Below are 13,444 nucleotides of genomic sequence, written 5' to 3' on the forward strand. Positions count from 1 at the left end.
AAATCTGAGCCTGATTCCAATGTTTGCTCTGTCTCTTCAAACTGTGTTTTCTGTTTTACAGTATGCCTTGCAGTTTTTTGTTATAAACTGGAAATGCCATACTGTATAGTAGAAACTGAGTTAAATAGGCCTCCTGAGAATTTTTACATGCATTGGACTAGAGGCTAGCTCTTTTTATTTTTTGTGAAAGTCAACAGTTAAAACATCCTCTGGTGTTCTTGCTTTGGGGTTTTCCCTAGAGACTTTTTCTTAAATAAGTTCTGAGGCCTGCAATTCTTTCATTTGTAACCTCTTGTTAATGTACAGGGTGGTGAGTTGAGGCTGGACAGGATAGTTGTCTCTCTTGGTGAGCCTGTGCCACTGAGCAAAAGACCTTCCCACAGCCTCTGAGTTTCTCCCCAGTGCCCTTTGATGAGACAGGAAGACTAGGGGGGAGGGAATGGAAGGTGAGTGTTTTCTTTCTAGTTAGGGAATGATTTCTATTGAAGGCAGGACATTTTAGGAAGAACTGAATGAGCCAGGTGTATTTCAAAATAACTTTGTTTTTCTCTCCCTATGAGAGAAAAAGGAGATTCTTCTCCAAGAAGATGGCAGGATTTCTGAAGATAAAACTCTCAAAAATGCTGGGAAACCCTACAAATGGGGTCCACAGGAGTTTGTGACTCTCAAACTCACTCACTCTGAACCAGCAGAATTCTGCCATTTGAAGTTTCAGATGTCGTCTCCCAATTCCATTTCCAGTGGAGGTTTCTGTTCTGGGTTCCTACTCCAACAAGTTGTTCTTCTCAGAAAACTATTACCTATCTTTCCAATTTTGGATGGTGGTTTGCCCCATAACATCTGATGTGCAAGAATGGATGACTTGTTCATTCATTCTACTTCTTGTATGGGTGGAGTGGCAATTAAAATCTCCTTATGTGCTATCCCAAGAAACTACAAAAGCATTGTAGAAAAGAAACAGATACAATGTATGTACAAAATCAATATAAATTATTTATATAACTATATTTAAAAAGAATGTATGACAGAGAGACTGAGGCAGAAAGATCGCAAGTTCATGGTGAGCCTCAGAAAGAGCACAAACCTATATCAAACTGAAAATAATTTAAAAAGGAATAGGGGTGTAACTAAAGTTATTTTTTAATTTGTTCTTTTTAGATATACATTACAGTAGAATGTATTTTGACATATTATACATATATGGAGTGCAGCTTCTCATTCTGTGGTTGTACATGATGAGGAGTTACTAGTCATGTATTCATACGTGAACATAGGAAAATAATGTCTGATTCATTGTACTGTCTTTCCTATTCCCATACCTTTCCCTGTCTTTTTTTAAATTTTTATTTTTTTTAGTCATACATGACAGTAGAATGCATTTTGATATATAATACATACATGGAATGTACATACATCAATCATATTGTCTGTTCTATTCTGCTGCCCTTCCTATCCCCCTACTCCTCCCCTCCTCTCCCATCCTTTCTCTCTATCCAATCTAATGTGACACACTTTTTTTCTTTTTCTCATTACAACATCATATATGTAATCTGTATAACAATCCCTTCCCTGTCTTCATTTCCATTTATCTAATCCAATGAATTTCTGTTCTCCTCCTCCCCATTGTGTGCTATCATCTCCATATCAGAGAGAACATTTGGCCTTTGTTTTGGGGGGATTGGTTTATTTTGGTTAGCATGATTGCTCCAGTTACATTCACATATGGGCAAATGCCATAATCTCATCCTTCTTTATGGCTGATTAACATTCCATTATGTATATATTCCACATTTTCTTTATCCAATCATCTGTTAAAGGGTACCTGGTTGGCTCTATAGCTTTGCGATTGTGAATTGAGCTGCTATGAACATGGATGTGACCATGTCACTATATTATGCTGATTTTAAGTCTTTGGTGAATGTATGAAGGAGTGGGATAACTGGATCAAATGATGGCTCTATTCCAAGTTTTCAGAGGAATCTCCATACAGCTTTCCAGAGTGGCTGCACAAATTTGCAGTCCCCCCAGCAATGTATGAGTGTGCCGTTTCCCCCACATTCTTGCCAACATTTATTGTGATTTGTACTCTTGATAATTGCCATTCTGACTGGAATGAGATGAAATCTCAGTGTAGATTTAATTTGCATTTCTCTAATTGCTAGAGATGTTGAGCATTTTTTCATATATTTGTTGGTCAATCCTATTGTAGTTCCTTTACCCATTTATTGATTGGGTTATTTGTTTTTGGGGTGTTAAGTGTTTTGAGTTCTTTATATATTCTGGAAATAAATGTTTTATCTGAGGTGAAGGAGGGAAGGATTTTCTGCCAAATTCTGTAGGCTCCGACTTCACATTCTTTAAAGTTTTCTTTGCTGTGAAGAAGTATTTCAGATGGATACCATCCTATTTATTGATTCTTGATTTTACTTCTTAGGCTTTAGAACTTTTATTGAGGAATTCAGTTCCTAAACTGACATAATTGAGATTTGGGCCTATTTGTTCTTTGAGTAGATTCAAGGTCTCTAGTCCTAGGTCCTTGATCCTAGGTCCTTGATCCACTTTGAGTTTTTAGGATTCTGAGGATAACTCTGACAATGAACAATCCTGTGACCAGAGATACTTTGCATAATGATACATCCTATGTCCAAATAAAGGAACCCAAAAGCCATAAATACTTGTACACCATTTTACATTCAGCCCCCTTTGACTAACTTCACTCCTAGAACAATCTCCCTAACTCTCACCAAACATGCTGGGGAATTCTTGACCCATTGGCGTACAACCTTCTTATTCCCTGATTAGGTAAATTTATGTCTCCATTCAGATTATGCTAGGATCTAGCTCTAGTTTGGGTCTGGCAACCAGGAGCAGAGGTGAAGGTGTTTTCTGAGGGAGTACCTATGTTCCTTCCAAGAAGGGGTCTCTGAAGCTTTTCCCATCACATTGGCAGCTTCTACTAGAAAATGTGTGCCACCTGCATACCTTAGGGATTAAGAAGAGAGCTGCTGAATCCACGCTCATAGGGGACATCCATCCAAGTGTCCCTCTCCAAAGCTTCAGGGTTTCAGGTTTCTCCACGTGGACCCTGATCTGTTCCTAACACACCTGTCTGGGCTGAGCATTTTAAATGGCTTTGGAGCCCCAAGATTCCAACAGAGAAGTGCACAGCACGCTGCTCAGATGTCTCTATTCATTCTCTGAGGAAACAGAAATTTTGTGAGTTGCTACTGATCCTCGATGGCTTTCTAAACTTAGCCTTTATTGATTTTTAGCAGCCCTCAGTCTCTTTATTTTTCTTCAGTGTATCTGTACTACTTTGCAATAACCATCCGATTATATACTTTCTATGCATATTTCTCCCATAATCCTTCAAGTGAAAAACCATCGAACCTGCCACAACAATGCCCTCTAGAAGAGTCATTTCCCAGTTCATTTCAAATGAAATCTTCAGAACTTCAACCACCAAATTGTTTCAGGGACTGTCTCTGCCCCATCTATTAGACAAGGTGGCATCCACTTTGTCTGCTGGGGAATTGATGAGCCAGCCATGTCTTCATAGAGACATCTGCTTCCTCACACCACTCTTAGTGAGACATGTTTGATTTCAAATAATTTTAGTCTCTTTGAGGCAAGAAACAGAAGGGATTCAATACATAACAGTTTATTAGGAAAAAATGTCTGTGAGAGAAAAATATTGAAGGAGCTGGGAGAGGGTGAGAGAGCAATCAGATAACAATACAAGTCTGGCTGAGGGAAGAGTAATGAGAGAAAGTGAGAATGATGGAGGGGAAGCTTCTAGACTACTGCAAAGTTCTAAAGAAAGTTCAGTGAAAACACTGGGGAGTCCTCCAGCCAGTCACCCATAAGAGAATTCCAGAGTCTCCTAGCAAAGAGTCTCCCTCAAGAACCCTGCCTCATGCAGGCATTGGCTTGAAAATGCCCCAGGGAAAGTGTTTTTCCACAAATATGGCAATAGATTTCACAGTGCAGGACTGAGGTCCTGGTCAATTACAGGTCTGCCTTCAGAGGTCTCAAAAATCCAGTCTCCTAAATACATCTGCTTTCTGGCAGATTTTGTATAAAATTTTGATCATCTATTAAATGTTTGTTTGCATTCATAGTTCAAGTGTCTGGACCTAGAATTTTCTCTAGTAAGGTTTTAAATTATAAGTCTTATTTTTTATTACAAGGGGAGATACTAACATTTTAAAAGCTACTTGTTGATTTTATTTTTCCCTACTATCACAGGTGTTCACGAATAACTAACAATACTTCTTCATTATCTTTCTAGTATCTATAGGAACTTTTCTGCATACCCTCATTTCATTCTTGATTTGGGGTATTCATGTTTTCATTATTATTGCTGGGTATTAATTAATTGAGATGTCATAGAACCAATTTTTTGCTTTTTACATTTTCTCAAAAATTTTTGTTTATTTTCTGAATATATTTGACTGATTTCTGTTTTACTTTTTATTATTTTACTGTGACATTAGCACAGACATGTATGAAACACAATAGAGAATATTAGAAAAGATCATATATGATCAACTATTTTCAAAAGAAGTCAATGGAAATTAATTGGAAAATTGCAGTCTTTTCAACAAGCATTTCTAGACAACTAGCTGTTCATATGCAAAATTAAGTCCATTATTTCCATCATCTGCAAAAAGTAAATCAAAATGGCACATGGAAATAAAAGCAAAAAACTGTAAACAAAATCACTTGAAAAAAAAAATGGAAGAAAAATCTTGTACCCTTGAGTTAAGTAAAGATTTTCTTCACATTACGCCAAATACAAAATCCATTATAGAAAACAAAGAATGAATTGGATGTTATTAGAATTAAGAACTTTTATTTTAATAAGTACAACTTAAAGAAAGAGAAACCACACACATGGAGAGTATACTGATAACTCATATGTATGGAACAGGATTTGTATTCTGGATATATTTGTGAAAAATACTCAAAATCAAAAGCTCAATAATAATCAACTCAAATTAGTATAAAAAAAACAAATTATGTGAGTAACTTAAATACACGAAAACATATTTAACATACTTATATATTAGGGAATGTAAATTAAAATCACAATGACATGCCTCTACTCATCTAATAGAAAGTGTAATTTTTAAAGATTAACCACACCAATTGCTATGAAGGATGCAAAGCAACTGAAATTCTTATCTATGAAAAGTAAAACAACTTTATAAACAATTTTGTTTTGTAAAAATGTAACATACACCAACCCTGTGATCCCCCTCTGACTCATAATCATTTACTCATGAGAAGAAAAAATTAATGTCTTTATATTGTATAGATAACTATTCAGAAATGAAAACTTGAAACAAGGTAAATATCCACAGAAAGATAGATTTAAAAATTTTTTTAAAAATAAAATATTGTGCAACGCCGGGGATCTGGGCTGATTCGAGCGGCCTGCCCTGCGGGTACAGAAGGCGGGGTGCCGCAGAGAAGCGATTAATTAGCAAGCAGGGAGAAAAGTGGCTGCAATTCGGTGGAATCCCACCAGCTGAGCCTGCACTGACCTCCGGGCTGAGTACGGGATTTCAGACGGGAGGGAAGCAGTACAGTCCTATCCCCCACAACGGAAACTCCACCAAGGCAATCAGTGGCCACCATCTTGGAGAGCTGAAGTATCCACCGCCACTCTCCGACAGATTGCAACAATAAAACAGGTGTGTATCACTCAGCTCATCCCCCATACATCAGGGAATTTGCATAAAATCTCCCCTAGGCTTTCCGGGGGAGGGAGTATCAGAGTGAGCCTGCATAAAGACTAGGGGAAAACTAGAGACACCTGACCTTCAACTCCCCCTTCCATCAGCAGCCAAAAGGAAACCTGTCTAGCCAGCACTGGGGGAGGGGCAAGCAGAAAAATCAAAACGATAGAGTGCCGGGGATCCCAATAGCCAACTGGGTGACCCTGGAGATCTGGGCTGACTGATTCATGGCCTGCCCCGTGGCTACAGAAGGCGGGGTGCCGCAGAGAAGCGATTAATTAGCAAGCAGGGAAAAAATTCTGTGGAATCCTGCCGGATGAGCCTGCACTGACCCCTGGGCTGAGTACGGGATTTCAGAGGGGGAAGGAAGCGGTACAGTCCTATCCCCCACAATGGAAACAAAACAATAGAGTGCCAGGGTTCACAATAGCCACCCTCCACACCCAACAAATGGCAGGCCCAGAGTACAGTTTGAACTGCTGAGAGCCATCACTCAGGGGAAATCTGGTCTAGCAGGAGAAACCAAGACTAGCAGGAGAAACCAGGGGACAAGAGGCAAGGCCCTCGCGACTGGGCGGCTGGAAACCGCAGGCCCACCGGCGACAGTTCACCCACTGCCCGCGTCACAGCCGGCCCGCTGCCTGCGCGACTGGGCGGCTGGAGTCCAGCCCCCCACCAGCGATCGATCACCCGCCCGCTGCCTGTGATACTGGGCGGCTGCAGACCGCCCGCCTGCCACGACCGGGAGCTGAAACCAAACAGAGACAGTCCAGTCACACACCCCCCATTAGGACACCCCGGCAAGGAGCCTGTGGCCCGTCATAGCAGAGTAGTGACGTCACTGGAGCTCGGCCGTCGGAATTCCTTCCCAGCGGAATCCACGTTAGCAGGCATAGTTTAACAACACAAAGGAGAGACAACAGAGTAATACAGAACCAAAACAAATCTATAGAAGAGAGCAGAAACACGACAATCAAATAGAGCTGGAAAGTAACGTGAACAACATGAGAAAACAAGGGAAAAAAGAAGTACAAATAATGCAGGACAACTTAATTCTACAGGAGGACATAGAAACATCAGAAGCAGGGATAGGGAAAGAACTCAAGGCATACCTAACTCGAATGGAAAGGAATATTAGAGAAGACATGAGACAGCAAGTCCAAGAAATAAAATTATATTTTGAAAATGAATTAAACAAACAAATTCAAATGACAAAGAACGAGCTCTACCAGGAGATAGAGATCTTAAAAAAAATCAAACAATAATCCTAGAATTGCAGGCAACTATAAACCAAATTAAAAACTCAAACGAGAATATTACAAATAGACTTGATGAAGTAGAAGTCAGAATATCAGATAATGAAGACAAGGTTTATCAACTTGAAAAGAATATAGTCAGTCTATGTATATCTTTTCCTATCAAATGCGTCTCCTGTAGACAGCATATTGTTGGGTCTTGTTTTTTGATCCATTCTACTAGCCTGTGTCTCTTAATTGGTGAGTTTAAGCCATTAACATTTAGGGTTATTATTGAGATATGGTTTGTTCTTCTATCCATATTTGTTTTTTGATGTTACTAAACCTGATTTGTTATCCTCTTTGACTACTTTCCCCCCTTTACTGTCCTACCTCCCATTGTTGGTTTTCAATGTTGTTTTCCATTTCCTCTTCCTGTAATGTTTTGCCAAGGATTTTTTGAAGAGATGGTTTTCTAGCTGCGAATTCTTTTAACTTTTGTTTATTGTGGAATGTTTTAATTTCATCTTCTAACCTGAAGCTTAATTTCGCCGGATACACGATTCTTGGTTGGAGCCCATTGTCTTTCAGTGTTTGAAATAAGATAACAAATAACCCAATCAATAAATGGGCCAAAGACCTGAACAGACACTTCTCAGAGGAGGACATACAATCAATCAACAAGTACATGAAAAAATGCTCACCATCGCTAGCAGTCAGAGAAATGCAAATCAAAACTACCCTAAGATACCATCTCACTCCAGTAAGACTGGCAGCCATTAGGAAGTCAAACAACAATAAGTGCTGGAGAGGATGCGGGGAAAAGGGCACTCTTGTTCATTGCTGGTGGGACTGCAAATTGGTGCAGCCAATTTGGAAAGCAGTATGGAGATTTCTCGGAAAGCTGGGAATGGAACCACCATTTGAACCAGCTATTCCCCTTCTCGGTCTATTCCCTAAAGCCCTAAAAAGAGCATGCTACAGGGACACTGCTACATCGATGTTCATAGCAGCTCAATTCACGATAGCAAGACTGTGGAACCAGCCTAGATGCCCTTCAATAGATGAATGGATAAAAAAAAAATGTGGCATTTATACACTATGGAGTATTACTCTGCATTAAAAAATGACAAAATCATAGAATTTGGAGGGAAATGGATGGCATTAGAGCAGATTATGCTAAGTGAAGCTAGTCAATCTTTAAAAAACAAATACCAAATGACTCCTTTGATATAAGGGGTGTAAACAAGGACAGGGTAGGGACGAAGAGCTTGAGAAGAATATTTACAGTAAACAGGGATGAGAGGTGGGAGGGAAAGGGAGTGAGAAGGGAAATTGCATGGAAATGGAAGGCGATCCTCAGGGTTATACAAAATGTCATATAAGAGGAAAGGAGGGGTAAGTCAAGAGAATACAAATGGAAGACATGATTTACAGTAGAAGGGGTAGAGAGAGAAAAGGGGAGGGGAGGGGCGGGGAGGGGAGGGGGGATAGTAGACAATAGGACAGACAGCAGAATACATCAGACACTAGGAAGGCAATATGTCAATCAATGGAAGGGTAACTGATGTGATACAGCAATTTGTATACGGGGTAAAAGCGGGAGTTCATAATCCACTTGAATCAAACCGTGTAATATGATGTATTAAGAACTATGTAATGTTATGAAGGACCAATAAAAAAAAAAAGAAAAGAATATAGTCAACACAGAAAAGATGCTTAAATCCCACGAGCAATCTATTCAAGAGACATGGGATGTCATAACAAAAACAAATTTGAGAGTCATCGGGATAGAAGAAGGCACAGAGATTCAAACCAAAGGAATGGACAACCTATTTAATGAAATAATTCTAGAAAACTTCCCAGAGATGAAAGAGGGAATGGATTGCCAAATCCTGGAAGCCTACAGGACCCCAAATATTCAAAACCATAATAGACCAACACCAAGACATATAATTATGAAGATAGCCAACATACAGAACAAGGAGAGAATATTAAAAGCTACGAGAGAAAGGAGGCAGATTACATTCAGGGGTAAACCAATTAGGTTAATGACTGATTTCTCATCACAGACTTTGAAAGCGAGAAGATCCTGGAACAATGTATTTCATACGCTGAAAAATAATGGATTCCAACCAAGAATACTGTATCCAGCAAAATTAAGCTTCAGATTTGACAATGAAATTAAAATCTTTCATGATAAACGAAAGCTAAAAGAATTCGCAGCAAGAAAACCAGCACTGTAAAGCATTTTGAGCAAAATACCACAAGAAGAGGAATTGAAAAATAGTGCCCAAAACTAACAGCAGGAGGTATCTCAGTAAAGGGGGAGGAAAATAACCAAAAAGTAAAACTAGCCAAACTAAAATAAATAAAGAAAGAAGCATGACTGGAAGTATAAATCATATCTCAATTGTAACCTTAAATGTTAATGGCCTAAACTCACCAATCAAGAGACATAGGCTAGTAACCTGGATCAAAAAAATAAATCCAACAATATGCTGCCTTCAGGAGACTCATATGATAGGAAAAGACATACACTGGCTGAAGGTAAAAGGTTGGGAAAAATCATACCACCCACATGACCCTCAGAAGCAAGCAGGAGTGGCCATACTCATATCGAATAAAATCAACTTCAAACCTAAGTTAATCAAGAAGGATAAAGAAGGACACTATATACTGTTAAAAGGAACCATCCACCAATAAGACATAACAATTATCAATTTGTATGCACCAAACAATGGAGCTGCAACGTTCATAAAACAAACTCTCCTCAAGTTCAAGAGTCAAATAGACCACAACACAATAATTATGGGTGACTTCAACACACCGCTCTCACCATTAGACCGATCCTCTAGACAAAAACTGAATAAAGAAACTATAGAACTCAATGATACAATCAATAACCTAGACTTAACCGACATATATAGAATATATCAACCATCATCAAGTGGATACACGTTCTTCTCAGTAGCACATGGATCCTACTCAAAGATAGATCATATATTATGCCATAAGGCAACTCTTAGTAAATATAAAGGCATGAAGATAATACCATGCACCATATCTGATCATAATGGGATGAAATTGGAAATCAATGACAAAAGAAGGAAGGAAAAATCCTACATCACATGGAAAATGAATAATATGTTACTGAATGATAAATGGGTTACAGAAGACATAAAGGAGGAGATGAAAAAATTCTTAGAGACAAATGATAATACAGACACAACATCCCAGAATCTATGGGACACAATGAAAGCAGTTTTAAGAGGGAAATTCATTTCTTGGAGTTCTTTCCTCAAAAAAGAAAAAACGAACAAATAAATGAACTCACACTATACCTCAAAAACCTAGAAAAGGCAGAGCAAAACAACAGCAAATGTAGTAGAAGACAAGAAATAATTAAAATTAGAGCAGAAATCAATGAAATTGAAACAAAAAAAACATTGAAAAAATTGATAAAACTACAAGTTGGTTCTTTGAAAAAATAAATAAGATAGACAGGCCCTTAGCCATGCTAACGAAGAGAAGAAGAGAGAGAACTCAAATTACTAACATACGGGATGAGAAAGGCAATATCACAACAGACACTACAGAAATACAGAAGATAATTAGAAAGTATTTTGAAACCCTATATTCCAATAAAATAGAAGATAGTGAAGATATCGATAAATTTCTTAAGGCATATGATCTGCTCAGATTGAGACAGGAAGACACACACAATTTAAACAGACCAATAACAAAGGAAGAAATACAAGAAGCCATCAAAAGACTACCAACCAAGAAAAGCCCTGGACAGGATGGGTATACAGCGGAGTTCTACAAAACCTTCAAAGAAGAATTAATACCAATACTTTTCAAGCTATTTCAAGAAATAGAAAAAGAAGGAGCTCTTCCAAATTCATTCTATGAGGCCAACATCACTCTGATCCCGAAACCAGACAAAGACATTTCAAAGAAAGAAAACTACAGACCAATATCTCTAATGAACTTGGATGCAAAAATTCTCAATAAAATTCTGGCAAATCGAATACAAAAACATATCAAAAAACTTGTGCACCATGATCAAGTAGGATTCATCCCTGGGATGCAAGGCTGGTTCAATATACGGAAATCAATAAATGCTATTCACCGCATCAATAGACTTAAAGACAAGAACCATATGATCATCTCGATAGATGCAGAAAAAGCATTTGACAAAGTACAGCATCCCTTTATGTTCAAAACACTAGATAAACTAGGGATAATAGGAACTTACCTCAACATTGTAAAAGCTATATATGCTAAACCTCAGGCTAGCATCATCTTAAATGGAGAAAAACTGAAGGCATTCCCTCTAAAATCTGGAACAAGACAGGGATGCCCTCTATCACCACTTCTATTCAATTTAGTTCTCGAAGTACTAGCCAGAGCAATTAGACAGACAAAAGAAATTAAAGGCATAAAAATAGGAAAAGAAGAAATTAAATTATCGCTATTTGCGGATGACACGATAATATACTTAACAGACCCAAAAGGGTCTACAAAGAAGCTACTAGAGTTAATAAATGAATTCAGCAAAGTGGCAGGTTATAAAATCAACACACATAAATCAAAGGCATTCCGGTATATCAGCAACAAAACCTCTGAAATGGAAATAAGGCAAACCACTCTATTCACAATATCCTCAAAGAAAATAAGATACTTGGGAATCAACCTAACAAAAGAGGTGAAAGATTTATACAATGAAAACTACAGAACCCTAAAGAGAGAGATAGAAGAAGATCTCAGAAGATGGAAAAATGTACCCTGTTCATGGATAGGCAGAACTAACATCATCAAAATGGCGATATTACCCAAAGTTCTCTACAGGTTTACTGTGATGCCAATCAAAATCCCAACGGCATTTCTTGTAGAAATAGATAAAGCAAACATGAAATTCATATGGAAAAACAAAAGACCCAGAATAGCAAAAGCAATTCTAAGCAGGAAGTGTGAATCTGGAGGTATAGCGATACCAGAGTTCAAACTGTACTACAAAGCAATAGTAACAAAAACAGCATGGTACTGGTACCAAAACAGGCAGGTGGACCAATGGTACAGAATAGAGGACACAGAGACTAATCCACAAGGTTACAACTATCTTATATTTGATAAAGGGGCTAAAAACATGCAATGGAGGAAGGATAGCATCTTCAACAAATGGTGCTGGGAAAATTGGAAATCCATATGCAACAAAATGAAATTGAATCCCTTTCTCTTGCCATCTACAAAAGTTAAATCAAAATGGATTAAGGAGCTAGATATCAAATCAGAGACTCTGCACCTGATAGAAGAAAAAGTTGGCTCTGATCTACATATTGTGGGGTCGGGCTCCCAATTCCTTAATAGGACGCCCATAGCCCAAGAGTTAATAACAAGAATAAACAAATGTGACTTACTTAAACTGAAAAGTTTTTTCTTAGCAAGAGAAACAATAAAAGAGGTAAATAGAGAGCCTACATCCTGGGAACAAATTTTTACCCCTCACACCTCAGATAGAGCCCTAATATCCAGAATGTACAAAGAACTCAAAAAATTAAACAATAAGATAACAAATAACCCAATCAACGAATGGGCCAAGGACCTGAACAGACACTTCACAGAGGAGGATATACAATCAATCAACAAGTACATGAAAAAATGCTCACCATCTCTAGCAATCAGAGAAATGCAAATCAAAACCACCATAAGATACCATCTCACTCCAGTAAGATTGGCAGCCATTATGAAATCAAACAACAATAAGTGTTGGCGAGGATGTGGGGAAAAGGGTACACTTGTACACTGCTGGTGGGACTGCAAATTGGTGAGGCCAATTTGGAAAGCAGTATGGAGATTCCTGGGAAAGCTGGGAATGGATCTACCATTTGACCCAGCTATTGCCCTTCTCGGACTATTCCCTGAGGACCTTAAAAGAGCACACTATAGGGATAAGGCCACATCAATGATTATAGCGGCACAATTCACAATAGCTAGACTGTGGAATCAACCTAGATGCCCTTCAATAGATGAATGGATTAAAAAAATGTGGCATCTATACACAATGGAGTATTATGCAGCACTAAGAAATGACAAAATCATAGAATTTGCAGGGAAATGGATGGCATTAGAGAAGATTATGCTAAGTGAAGCTAGCCAAGCCCTAAAAAACAAATGCCAAATGTCTTCTCTGATATAAAGAGAGCAACTAAGAACAGTACAGGAAGGAAGAGCATGAGGAAAAGACTAACAGTAAACAAAGACGAATAGGGGGAGAGAAAGGGAGAGAGAAGGGAAAGCATATGGAAATAGTAGGAGACCTTCAATGATACACAAAATTATAAGAGGTTGTGAGGGGCAAGGGGGAGGGAAAAAAAGGGGAGAGAATTGAACAACAGCAGAGGAGGTAGAGACGGAAGATAGGAGGGGAGGGGAGGGGAGGGGGGATAGTAGGGGATAGGA

This window comes from Urocitellus parryii, chromosome 7, assembly GCF_045843805.1.
Source record: "Urocitellus parryii isolate mUroPar1 chromosome 7, mUroPar1.hap1, whole genome shotgun sequence".
Lineage (NCBI taxonomy): Eukaryota > Metazoa > Chordata > Mammalia > Rodentia > Sciuridae > Urocitellus > Urocitellus parryii.